Source organism: Amblyraja radiata, chromosome 7 (genome assembly GCF_010909765.2).
Source record: "Amblyraja radiata isolate CabotCenter1 chromosome 7, sAmbRad1.1.pri, whole genome shotgun sequence".
Taxonomy (NCBI): Eukaryota; Metazoa; Chordata; class Chondrichthyes; order Rajiformes; family Rajidae; genus Amblyraja; species Amblyraja radiata.
The window spans coordinates 21,652,916-21,667,562 of record NC_045962.1 but is presented as its reverse complement, the minus strand read 5'-3'; positions in this window follow the sequence as shown (position 1 = coordinate 21,667,562).

Here is a 14,647-nt window from a genome sequence, read left to right as displayed (position 1 = left end):
AATCAGTACCCCGTTCCTGCCTTCTCCCCATATCCCCTGACCGCTATCTTTAAGAGCCCCATCGAGCTCTCCCTTGAAAGTATCAAGAGAACCGGCCTCCACCGCCCTCTGATGCAGAGAATGCCATACTCATAACTCTCTCAACAACTTTCTTATGATGTCAGAGGCTGAAGGAAGCCCTGACAGTATAAACAATGAGGACATGCATAGATAGGGTAGACTGTCATAGATAGGTTAGACAACCTCTTTCGCCAGGAATGAAATGCCAAGGACTAGAGGGCACAGCTTTAAGCTGAGAGGGGCAAAGTTCAAAGGAGATGTGCGTAGCACGTGTTATTTTCAAACCGAGAGTGGTGAGTGCCTGGAACGCGCTGCCAAGAAGATGGTGGAGGCAGATACGATTGCAACATTTAAAGGGCTTTTACTGTAGAGAGGCACATGGATGTGTAGGGAAGGGAGGTGGAACGGATCATGTATAACAGCAGAGACTAGTTTATCTTGGCATCATGTGGACATTGTCGGCTGAAGGGCTGGCTCCTATGGTGTCCTGTATCCTGTGCCCTACAGTATGTATTAGAATGGAAGTCATGCACAACCCCCAGAGACTTCCCAGGGAAGCCAACAGTTAACCAATTCCATGCCATCTCCATTCTTTAATTATGACCAGAGACTCTGCTAATTAATTTCTCCATAATTACAATATCATTGTTTATTTTATCATCTTTTGTTGTTCCTCGAATCCTTATAAAAGGCTCATGACCTGGAGCAATCCACAGTTCATACTGTACATACAGCCTCTTTCAAGTGATGCGAGAGCTGCTTTGTAGTGGTCCTTGCTCAAGGTCTTGACACGCTGTATTACTGGGTTGTCCAATTCACTCCAATATCCCGAAAAATAAAAAGTAATTAATGTTGCAACAATATTTTTTTTTAATTGATAGGAAGGCGGGGAGAATCAAATGAGATTGCTGTGGGTGTGCCTGAGAAACGGCACAGACTTGGTGGTCGAGAGGTCTGTTTCCATGCTGCATGACTCCATGAACTCTACAAAACCTCAGCTCTCATAAGTTCATAAGATAGGAGCAGTATTCGGCCATTCGGCCTATCAAGTCTACTCCGCCATTCAATCATGGCTGATCTATCCTTCCTTCTATGGAATCTAAGGGCATATGTTGGTCTGGAGAGTCATTTTCAAGTGCTCCTCTGTCAATTGGAATTAAAGGACATCCTTCTAGGAAGGAGACGAGGAGAAATATCTTTAGTCAGAGGGTGGCAAATCTGTGGAATTCTTTGCCGCAGAAGGCTGTAGAGGCCAAGTCAGTGGATATTTTTAAGGCATCGATAGAGATTCTTGATTAGTACAGGTGTCAGAGATTATGGGGAGAAGGCAGAATGGGGTTAGGATGCAGAGATAGATCAGCCATAATTGAATGGCTGAGTAGACTTGATGGGCTGAATGGCCTAATTCTGCTCCTATTCATTATCACCTGATGAACAATAGAAGGGGGAGTATTGAGGTGGTTTCTGGGTGCAGCAGTTACAACCGCTGCTTTTCATTTCCAATTATTCAGGTTTGATGCAGACAAACCTCCACAGGTGCTGTGTGGCGTTTGTACATTCTCTGTGACTGCATGGGCATCCTCCTGGTGCTCTTCTTTGTAGCTCCATCATCCAAAGGACACATTTGCATATTGTTAAGTTACTGCATATGACCCCTTAGTGCAGCCAAGTGACCCAAAACTAAGGAGTTAGATAGAGCAAGTTAAGACACAATGTGCTGGAGCAACTCAGCGAGTCAGGCAGCATCTCTGGAGAACGTGTATGAGTGACGTTTCTTGTATCTTGCCAAAAGACATGTTCATCCCTCACCCACTCCCTCCTTTCTCAAACAATATTCACCATGTTATCAGGAACACAGACCATCTCAGTCACAACAATAGAGTGGTGTCGTCCAGCCCTCACAGTTTAGAGCATTTCACATCTTCCCTTAGCAGAGCTTCTCCTTCATTAACCTTTCTACAGGGGTAAGCAATTTTATATTTGAATATACAAGCACTACAGGTTGACACTTGAATGAGAGTTCAATGGAAGAAAATTATATTCACGTTAAATTAATTACCTTCCTCACTTTAATCTGCAGCTATGATCAGGGCAAGGCCTTGTGTGAGCACTTTACCCTCTCCTCATCTTCCATCTGTCTCTCCAATCAAAGCAAAATTACACAAGATTAATTAGCACATATATAGCAAAGCCAGAGGTAAATAATCTAGACAACCTTGTTCTTTCAATTATTATGGCCATTGAGGCAATCAGTGTCTGATGCTAGTCATAGAAGGCCTTACTATGTGGGATGACTGGTGTTTACCTCTTCCTCTTCCTCCCGCTGGCTTTTGAGTGGCGACAGATGGCACAATGGGCTAAGTGTTCGGCTGGCGACCGGAAGGTAGCCGGTTCGAATCCCGCTTGGAGTGCATACTGTTGTTGTGTCCTTGGGCAAGGCACTTCACCCACCTTTGCCTGTGTGTGAATGTGTGTGAGTGATTGGTGGTGGTCGGAGGGGCCGTAGGCGCAGATTGGCAGCCACGCTTCCGTCAGTCTGCCCCAGGGCAGCTGTGGCTACAGAAGTAGCTTACCTCCACCGAGTGTGACTGAGGAGTGAATGAATAATGCGATGTAAAGCGCCTTGAGTATTAGAAAGGCGCTATATAAATCCCATCCATTATTATTATTATTATTACCTTATCCCAAGCCCTGTTAAATTTACTTTGAAGTGTGGGATTCTGATCTATGTGTAGCAATGTTACAACATTTTGAGATTTTAAAAATCAAGTCTGCAATTTATCTCATCAGATAAAGCATAAAAAGAAGTTTAATTTGACACCTAATTCACTTTCATATCTTCAGTATTAAAAAGGTTATGGCCATTTTCTTACTGGGAAATTAGCATCTTGTTCCCTATTGCTTCTCAATTGACAACACAAAAGCTGTGATCGAGGACAGTCAAAAGCCCATAACTTTCTTAAAAATTAAGAGAACTGAATGAAATGTTCAGTTATTATAGATTGAAGCATTCTGAAACAAATATAAAACATCTTACTTGGATGATCTGAAATTAAAGCATATAATTAGTTAATTACCTAATTGTAGCTAATTACAAAATTTACCGTTGTGATGGAAAAAGTAATAAAAAATTCAAAAATCAAATATTCTCAAGATCAGAACTTTAATATGATTATATTATATGCTGTAAGTCTGCAACAGATAGGTAAATAAATTACAATTTCTAGCAATAGACCAAGTCTTTATGGAGAAGATCATTTGCTAGCTGGTACATTGGCATATCATAATCAGTAGCATCATCATACACCTCAGATTGTAACCAATAAGCAACTCTGTACACCTTGTTTTTCCTCAACTTTTCAATTTTGGCATTGTAAACTACAAGCTTTTGCTCTTCAAACCACACATGACATGCCTTTCTGCCCACTACTTTCCCATTAACAATGTCCTGTAGATTCAATTTCTTAAGTAAAGGATAATTTTTTTTAATAGCCTAAGTATCCAAATAATAAACTAATCCCATTCACACAAGAATTCACAATATAACATGATTTTAAAATCTCACTGTCATGAATTTATATCCCAGATGGAAGGAATTTAATGTTTAATTCCCTTAAGATAATCTAGAAACATCCACCCAAAATATAATCAAATTATTGTTTTTTGCACAATACATGTGACTCAAACTGTTGTGAATATTTCGTTTAAAAATAATTTAATGGAGAGAGGGAATAACACAAAATATAGACAATTTAGACGGCTTATCTCCAAAAAAAATGGGCATTTTAATCATCTTGCTTCTGGAACGCGATCGATTGGAACGTTGCATTTGCGGTGAATTTGAACCCCACATCGGCAGGAAAAACACTGCCGGTTCGTATGGGGCCCAAATCACATTTTCGCAACATAAAATTAGATTATAGCCATCCCAAGAAGCAATATTATATGTAAAATACACGACTTACACTTTGTTTTGTCCCGTTCTTGCGATCCGTCACTTTGTAGGCATTGAGAGCGTTTGAAGTGGCCTTTAATTTTTATCCAAATATTAAATTGTCCAGCGATTTAAAAAATATATATAGCGTGAACGGGAGACGGATCAATTTTTCTGCAGCAGCTAGCAGCCCAAGGAAGTCCGCCTCTGATAGGCAGTACAAAACGACATTTTAATCCCGCCCCCCCCCCCCCCAAGGCGACAAAGCCGCGCACACGGCCAGTGGCAGAACTGCAGCGCCGCTGAAGGTAGGTATTGTAATATCGCTACTATGTGCATTCAAGAATACTTACCCGCTTTAGAAGGTAACAGCCACCTAAATAAAGATTCAAAAATGCAGCAAGAAAATTGGATCACTCTACTTTAGCTCAGCCAACCCTATTGTTGATATTTCGGTGTGTTTAAAGATCGAACCCTACATTTTAATATATGAGTAAAATGGTTACGATTTTCTAGTCTATGAAGCAAGCTTTGAATTCCTGGCTGGGAGAGAGAAATCTGCCATTGGTTGTCAGTACTAAGAACTTCAAGAGAATTGGCCATTGGTCTCTAGACCTGATTCCAATGAGCGCAGAAGAATTAAAAGTGTCAACATGGCCGTCCGAAGGGGGGGTGCGTTGGGTGCGACCGCACCCCCCTTTTTCCCCCCCCAAAAAAAAAATCACCAAAAAATAAATTTTTTAAAAATCGGAATTTTTGTTTTTAAAGAAATTTTGGAAAAGGCCAGTTCTCTGTTCTCCCGTCACCAGGCGGCAGTGGCCGAATCTGAACCCAACGGATGTAACCCCATCACCAGACGCCGCTGCGGCGGAGCCCGCTCCCCTCGCCTCCCCCCACCGCCGGGGCCCAAGCCATCTTCCCCCCACACCACCCCCGCTGACCCCCGCTGGGCCCAGGCCACCCCCGCTGAGCCCACGTCACCCCCGCTGGGCCCACGCCACCCCCGCTGGGCCCACGCCACCCCCGCTGGGCAAATGGCACCCCCGCTGGGCCCACGCCAACCCCGCTGAGCCCACGCCACCCCCGCTGGGCAAATGCCACCCCCGCTGGGCCCACGCCACCCCCGCTGGGCCCACGCCACCCCCGCTGGGCAAATGGCACCCCCGCTGGGCCCACGCCAACCCCGCTGAGCCCACGCCACCCCCGCTGGGCCCACGCCACCCCCGCTGGGCCCACGCCACCCCCGCTGGGCAAATGCCACCCCCGCTGGGCCCACGCCACCCCCGCAGGGCCCACGCCACCCCCGCTGGGCACACGCCACCACCGCTGACTCCCGCTGAGCCCGCGCCACCCTCGCTGACCCTCGCTGGGCCCACGCCTCCCCCGCTGAGTCTACGCCACCTGCTGGGCCCACGGCACCCCCGCTGGGCCCACATCACCCCCGCTGACCCCCGCTGGGTCCATGCCACCCTCGCTGACCCCCGCTGGGCACACGCCAACCCCACTGGGCACACGCCATCCTCGCTGGGCCCACACCACCCCCACTGAACATGGGCACACGCCAACCCCCCGGGCCAGCGCCACCTTCATCTTCGCCCCCCCGCAAGAAAGAGGGGGGGATGTGAGAGGACGGAGGGGGAGAGAGAGAGAGTGGAAGGGAGGGGAGAGAGAGATGGGGAGGGGAGAGGGAAAGGGGGATTATCTTTAGTGAGATTGCAAAATTAAGTTAGGTTTTAGAGCTATTATATTTTCTCCTCCATATGAATAATATTAAACAATATCAAATAATATCAAACAATTGGAACTGCTTTCTTTTCCTTGATAACAATACTGAAAAATATGAATTCCATAGTTTGTGACATAAATACACATTTTAATGGGATCATTATATACAAAGTTCCATTTCGAGATCGGGGGGGGGGGGGGGTGTTGGGGGCAAATATGCATCAAGCCGATAGCCTAATCGTTAAAGATTTAAAAGATAGCCTAATCGATAAAGAGCTGAGAAGAGGAATCAGAGCTGCCAAGGAAAGGTACTCTGAGAAGTTGAGGAGCAAGTTCTCAGCTAATGACTCTTCTTCAGTTTGGAAGGGCATGCAAGAAATCACCAGCTATAAGAGGAAAGCCCCCCGCTCTTTGGACAATCGTCAGCTGATGAACGACCTGAATGAGTTTTACTGCAGGTTTGAAAATCAGAAACGTAACCCTGGTACCCCCTCCCCAACAAACACAGCCAGACCCCAGTCTGCAAAGAATGGACCCTTCACCCTCTCCTTCCCATTTACCACTTCACACCTACTTAAGGCAAGACTCCAGTATGAAAAGAGTGGACCCTTTCCCACTCCAATCACCACTTCACACCCAATTACTCATTTTTAACCAGTCCCTGCAAAGATGTACTCTCTCTGCCTGCTTCAAAGTCTCCACTATTGTCCCTGTACCCAAAGAAGTAAGGATTACTGGTCTTAATGACTACAGGCTTGTCGCACTGACCTCTGTAGTCATGAAGACCGTTGAAAGGCTTGTGCTGGCCAAGCTGAAAAATATCACAATCCCTCTGCTGGACCATCTGCATTTTGCATATTGGGCCAATAGATCTGTGGATGACACAGTTAATCTGGGCCTACACTTCATCCTCCAGCACCTAGACCGCCAGGGGACCTATGCAAGAATTTTGTTTGTTGATTTTAGCTCTGTATTCAACACCATTGTGCCAGAGCTACTACGCTCCAAACTTTCTGAGTTGACTGTGCCTGAACCCCTCTGTCGGTGGATCACCAGCTTTCTGCCATACAGGAAGCAGCATGTGAGGCGGGAAAACAGATCTCGGACCCGCAAACGCTCAGCATAGGAGCACCGCAAGATGCGTACTCTCCCCTCTCCTCTACTCTCGCCACACCAATGACAGCACCTTCACAGACACCTCTGTCAAGCTTCTCAAGTTTGTGGATGACACAACCCTGATTGGACTGATCCAGGATGGGGATCTCTGTACTATTTTCAGTTTGACATCTTTCCTATAACATGGTGCCCAGAACTGAACACAATATTCTAAATGCGGTCTCACCAACGTCTTATACAACTGCAACATGACCTCCCAACTTCTATACTCAATACTCTGACTGATGAGGGACAAAGTACCAAAATACATTTTGACCACCTGATATACCTGCGACACGACCTTCAAGGAACCATGCAACCATCAACCATTCCTCTGCCCACCTGGCTAATTGATCCAGATCCTGCTGCAATCTTTCACAACCATCTTCACTGTCTGCAAAACCACTCACTTCTGTATCATCAGCAAACTTGCTAATCTTGCCCTGTTCTGTGACGTTTCACAGAGTGCTGGAGTAACTCAGCGGGTCAGGCTGAGTATAGAAGTTGGGAGGTCATGTTGCAGTTGCATAAGAAGTTGGTGAGGCCGCATTCAGAGTATTGTGTTCAGTTCTGGGCACCATGTTATAGGAAAGATGTCATCAAACTGGAAAGGGTACAGTGAAGATTTATGAGGATGTTGCCAGGACTAGAGGGCCAGAGCAATAGGGAGAGATTGAGTAGGCTGGGACTCTATTTCATGGAGCACAGGAGGATGAGGGATGATCTAAAAGAGGTGTATAAAATCATGATTTGAATAGATATGGTTGAGTCTTTTGCTCAGAGTAAGTGAATTGAGGAGGAGAGGACATAAGTTTAAGGTGAAGGGCAAAAGGTTTAATAGGAATCTGTGGGGTATGTTTTTCACACAAAGGGTGGGTAGGTGTATGGAACAAGCTGCCAGAGGAGGTAGTTGTGGCAGGGACTATCGCAACATTTAAGAAACAGATAGAAAGGTACATGGATAGGACAGGTTCGGAGGGATATGGATCAAACGTGGGCAGGTGGAACTAGTGCAGATGGGACATGCTGGGCCGAAGGGCCTGTTTCCACACTGTATCACTCTATGACTATCTTTCCCTCTCAAACCCATTCTCCTGCCTGCTCCCCATTACCTCTGACACCCGTATCAATCAAGAATCTATCAATCTCCTCCCAAAGCTTGTGTCCTGCCCTGCATCACCCAAGGCAGCAGAGATGTTATAGGAGAGGGCAAGCACCGTAACAAAGTAGCTCACGATGGTTTGGGTAACATTTATGAATGTCTATGCATGTCACATCATGAATATTACTGAAGAACGGTCTTGACCCGAACTATAATCTATAATCTATACCTTTTCTCCAGAGATATTGCCTGACCCACTGAGTTACTCCAGCACTCTGTGACATGTCACCTATCCATGTTCTCCACAGATGCTGCTTGACTCGCTGAGTTACTCCAGCATTCTGTGAAACGTTGCCTATTCATATTCTCCGCAGATGCTGCCTGACCCACTGAGTTACTCCAGCACTTTGTGACTATTTTCCCTTCACCCATCTGCCCAAGCCCACTCCCCCCCCCCCCCTCCTTTCCTATGTTCCTTTCCACCCACAAACCTCTCTCAGCCTTTACATTTCACTCCTCTTTCAAATCTGCTCTACTTATCTACATGCATTTTTCTTCTTCATTTTTTAGTCATAGAATGATGCAGTGTGGAAACAGGCCCTTCAGCCCAACTTGCCCACACCGACCGACATGTCCCATCTAAACTAGTCCCACTCACACGCATTTGGCCCATATCCATCTAAATCTGTCCTATCCATGTACGTGTCCAAATGTCTCTTAAACATTAGGATAGTCCCAGCCTTAACTACCTCCTCTGGCAGCTCGTTACATACACCCAGCACTCTTTGTGTGAAAAAGCTACCACTCAGATTCCTGTTAATTTCTGAAATATTGGTCATAAATTTGGTGCAAAAATGCTCCAAAATAAGGCTCAGAGAGCATCTAAAACCCCTGAGCTTCCAAGGCCCTTAAGCGAGCCCTGGACCCTGGCATCGAGGGACTTTACGTTTTGCGCTCGTGATGTGCGCAGTGCACACATTATTTCACATTGTTTTTTGTAATCCTGTCATGCCACCCCCTTTTTTGAAAAGCTTCGTACGGGCCTGGTCAATGTAGATACAACTGCAAGTCAATACTTGCAGAGTAATTATGACAGTAGACAAATTTCTCCCCCATGATTTTCAGTGATTCTGTGCTGAAATGTAACGAGGTTTCCAATATTGTGTCTGGCCAATTCATTAGAGTGGCATGCACTGAGTAGTCTACCACAAAGCGTGTTATTTTTCTGACAGCTGTCCATGTACTTTTTCTAGGCCTATAAATTGCAATTCATGTTCAGATCCAACATGGCAGCCACTGCAGAGTATGTAGAGATTAGTTTAGTTTAGAGATACAGCGTGGAATCATTGGTTCGGCCCACCGAGTCCACGATGACCATCGATCACCCCTTCACGCTGGTTATATATTATCCCAGATTCTTATCCACTCCCTACACACTGGGGGCAATTTACAGAGGCCACGATTTACAGAACCTGCACGTCTTTGGGATGTAGCAGGAAACTGGAGCACCCGGAGGAAACCCACACAGTCACAGGCAGAACGTGCAAACTCCCACGTAAACAGCCCCCGAGGTCAAGATGGAACCCAGATCTCTGGTGCTGTGAGAAAGCAACTCTGTTGCCACTGTGCACCCTTGAGTGTCAACTGAGAAAGTACAGACATTCACCAAACAAACCAAACTGAGGAATCCTCACTGAGGCACGCAGGCTGCGGAATTCAGCCAGATATTGCCTGTTGTTTATCTACTAAGGTTTGCAATTTGCTTCTGATTTTCTGCATCATCTTATCTTTCAGGGTGCTGCCAAACTGCACCTCAATGCAGCAAGCAGTACGTCTTTTAATATCCATTACAGTTTCTTCCTACACAGTGTGTGGACAGCACTGACAAAGGTGACATTTACTGCCTGTCCCTGTTTGCTCTTGAGAAAGTAATTCTGAGCCACCAACTTCAATGGCTTGCAATGAGGCTCCTCCCTACAAAGCTGGTCGATAGGGAGTTCAGGACTTTGGTGCTGAAGGACTGGTGATAATATTCCAAAATTACTATGAGGTACACTCTGGGGAACTCTTGGGTGGTGCTGTTCCTATGTGACTTTATGTAGTGGGTTTACGAGTTGCCATTGAGGGGGCTTAAGTCAGTTTAGTTTAGTTTAGTTTAGTTTAGTTTAGTTTAGTTTAGTTTAGTTTAGTTTAGTTTAGTTTAGTTTAGTTTAGTTTAGTTTAGTTTAGTTTAGTTTAGTTTAGTTTAGTTTAGTTTAGTTTAGTTTAGTTTAGTTTAGTTTAGTTTAGTTTAGTTTAGTTTAGTTTAGTTTAGTTTAGTTTAGTTTAGTTTAGTTTAGTTTAGTTTAGTTTAGTTTAGTTTAGTTTAGTTTAGTTTAGTTTAGTTTAGTTTAGTTTAGTTTAGTTTAGTTTAGTTTAGTTTAGTTTAGTTTAGTTCAGAGATACGGTGTGGAAACAGACTCTTCGGCCCACTTGGGTCCAGCCTGAACATTGATCACCTATTCTACACACCTGGGGCAATTTACAGAAGCCAATTAACCTACAAACCAGCATGGCTTTGGAGTGTGGGAGGAAACCGGAGCACCCAGAGAAAACCCATGAGGTCACAGGGAGAATGTACAAACTGTGCACTGACAGCAACCATGGTCAGGGTTGAACCCATATGCTGTGAGGCAGCAGCTGGAACGCTATGTCACCCTCTATGCCACTGTGCCCCTTCATATCAAAATTGAAGAGAATATTTTGCTGCAGTGAGTCCTGTAGATTTTACACACTGTGGCCAGAGTGTATTTATCGTAGAAGGAGTGAATATTTGAGGCAGTGGATTCTGTGCCAATTAGGTAGGATGCTTTGACCTTGATATATAATGCTGAGAATCTGGTTGGTGCCTTCACTCATGTAGGCAAAAGGAGTGCATGTGTAGATGGAGTGTCAAAAGGAGTGTCGGAGCAGGTGCGGGCTTCTAGAATAGAATTTGTGAGGAATCTGGACTCCCTGATAGTATTCAACCCCATTCCACGAATATGTACGTCATCTGGAACTATTCACTAAATAACCCGATTCTCGGAAAACTCATCCATAGTGAACAACATTGAAGAGAATGAGTGAAAAAGGATTGATGGAGAGAGAGAAAGAGAGAGAGGGAGAGAGAAAGATAAATATGTGTTTTTAACAAAGGTTCCAACTAATAAAATCTAAAGGAATGAGCCCCCACATTTGTAAAAGTACACTTTCATTTTTGGTCATAATTATTATATGATTATGGTCTCATTTATGCCTGAGTATAACATTGTTGTGGGTGGCTCTGTCTGTAGTTAATACTGTACATGGGTAGAACAAGCTCATGCATCTCGTGTACACTGCATTAAAGCTGTGTTAATAACAGGAATTCTCACTTACAGAATCCACAAATCACTGAGATATGGAATGTCAATTTGCCCATACAGATTTTATGTGAGGAAAAAAGATAACTAAATAAACACAAAATGCAAAACAAATACAACATTTTATCAAGCGTTCCCATTCTAGAAAATTGTGATACGAAGTTTTGGAAAATAGCAATGGGAAGGACAGCTGTGGGGTACACAAATTATATGTGTGACCCTCACAGAGGGTTTTCCACAATATTGTGTTGAATGGGCAGTAGTGTTATGAGAAGAGGTTGGGTTATAAGGTCATAAGGAATAGGAGTAGAATTAGGCCATTTGGCCCATCAAGTCTACTCTGCCAATCAATCATGGCTGCTCTATCTCTCCCTCCTAACCCCATTCTCCTGCCTTCACCCCACAACCTCTGACACCCATACTAATCAATAACCTATCTATCTCTGCCTTAAATATATTCACTGACTTGGCCTCTACAGCCTTCTGTGGCAAAAAATTCCACAGATTCACCACCCTCTGGCTAAAGAAATTTCCCCTCATCTCCTTCCTAAAAGAACGTCCTTTCATTCTGAGGCTATGGCCTTTAGTTCTAGACCCTCCCACTAATAGAAACATCTTCTCCACATCCACTCTATCCAAGCCTTTCACTATTCTGTATGTTTTAATGAGGTCCCCCCTCATTCTTCTAATCTCCAGCGAGTACAGGCCCAGTGCTGTCAAACCGTTGTCTAAGGTGCTGTCTGCTGCAGTTTAACTGAGTCACAGAGGATTGATTGAAACATAAAAAGATTCTGATGGATCTTGACAGAGCAAATGTAGAATATTTGCTCTTGAGAATCTAGAAGTAAGCATCACTGTTTTCAAATAAAGGATTGTACGTTTGAGACATGGATGAAGCCCAGTGTTTTTCTCCCAGAGGGAGGTGAGTCGTTGGAACACTTTTCATCAAAGAAAGAGTAGTAGCAGGCTTTGAATATTTTTTTTCCGGCAGAAGGTGATAGTTTCTTGATAAAAAAAAGGGGTGAAATGTTACCAGGACAGGCAGCAATGCAGAATTGCTTGCAATAAATTTCTAGGCTCAAGGGATTGAATGATCTTTTCCTTCTCCTAATTTTTACTTTCCCATGTTCTTGCTGAGAGACCAAAGCTTGTAGAGGGACAGAGCAAAGTTAACATGAATGTTTTCTTCATTAATTAAAAAAAATGTATTGCAATCCTTCTTAATATATGAACCACCAACAATGCTAAAATGTTATTGTACTTTTATTTTATTGTCTTTGAAAAAGATTTATCAACCGTCGCAGAGAACAATGCTTTTTACTTTTTTGCATATCTAATGAATAATCTAAAAAGTCCATGTTTTTTATTTACCTATTCAGTTACAACTATTCTATACAATGGTTACAGCCAGGAAACAGAAGACAACCGCAGAGAATATTAAACTAATGCATCTGCAGCATGAAATATCTGCAGTTAATCTGGGCACAAAAGCTACCAGTAATTCAGTCCTGTACAGCATTTTGTAATTTTTTTTCCCCACACAATTTCTTACTTTCAATTTCTCCCACCTTCACTTTCCGAAAGGTCTGAATGACAAATAAAGGATTCAATTCCTGTAAAATGATTTAATCAAAACTGTTTTTCAAAAGTTACAGCAGCCCCAGACTAATGGGGAGTGAATTCTCATGCAAGTCTTATGATTGTCTGATGTAACTCTCATAGAAGGCTGACACAAAAAATCTGCAAAACCAAAACAGTGGATGCGCACTGACCATTTTATTAAGTAGTAGAAATAAAGCCCGAACACATAAATATTATGAGATAGTTTCTTACACTTATCAAACCTGTTCAAATTTTAAACTGATGTTCACAAACTTTAGACTTTAGCGATACAACGTGGAAACAGGCCCCACAACCCACCGAGTCCACGTGGACCAGCAATCACCCCATGCATCAGCACCAATCACCCCAGGCTTCCTGATGGGCCCTGTGCGGCCTGAAAGCTTCCCGAAGGGCATTGGCGGAAATCCTGGAGGGTACAGGGGGACATGTCCCCTCCATGCTTTGAGAGGTGGGGGACAATCCTCCCCATGTATTGTAAAGCGTATTTTGAAATTCAGTGAAAAAAAAATCTATTTGCCGCAAAGAATTTCACTGCGCCTAGTCATATGTGACAATAAAGTATTCCATTTCACTAACACTATCCTACACACTAGGGACAATTTACAATTTTTATCAAAGTCAATTTACCTAAAAATCTCTATTCTTCGGAAAGTGGGAGGAAAGCAGAGCGCCCGGAGAAAACCCACGTGGTCACATGGAGAAAGTACAAACACCATACAGGCAACTCTAACGCTGCACCACTGCGCCGTTCTTGCGTTGCTAAAATAGGCAATTATGTAACTGCTGATGGAGATACTTTTATGGAACAGCCTGAGCAATCACTGATGTCACATACAATTAAAAAAGGAATAAATAAAACACAAAAATCTAGGATTAGACTGTTCTGATTACATGTTGAATCAGAATATTGAATAATGCAGTATTTTAATTTAATCTCATCTCAATGATTTCAAGACTGATTGAGTCCTGTGGTTTGTAATTTCACTTAATTCTTAACATATCATGAATCATAGTTCAGCATTAAGTTACAACAAAAACAAATGTTTGCATCTGTAATAAAAGAAAATCTCAAGTTAATTTGTATTAATTAATAAATTGATAGTTTTTAATCTCAGTGTCTTGTATTCTTCTTACATTTTGTCAACATATTCAGTAACACCAAATACATTAATTTTAGAATTGTTTGTGGTATTTAAAATCAGGTTTCCTGCGATGCATAAAACAAGTTGTGAACACTCAAGTCTGTATTTGACACCAGGAACATCTAAAGGAGTTCTGATCTCCCATTAAACCCAGGGTGGATGATCATCAGGTACATTTAGAGATGGTGCAGTAGCCAATTTCTCTATCAATTCATATAAATCTTCCATTGACACTTCAGTGAGAGATGAAAGAAATTCAGTTGCATTTTACCTTTCAAATTAACATTTCCAGCATTTCAAAACAATTGCATTCAAAACAATTAACAGCTTTAAGTGGCCACATTTCAACAATTAGTTTGGATGGCCGCAACTTGTATGTATCAGGTAATCATGGCGATTCTGTGAAATTACCTCCTATTCTCTAACTATCCTTTACGATTGTCAATGTTGTATTATATTTGATGTTGAAATGTGATTGTGTTATTAATGTTACAAGAGCACTATGTTTAGTGTCCACAGGTAA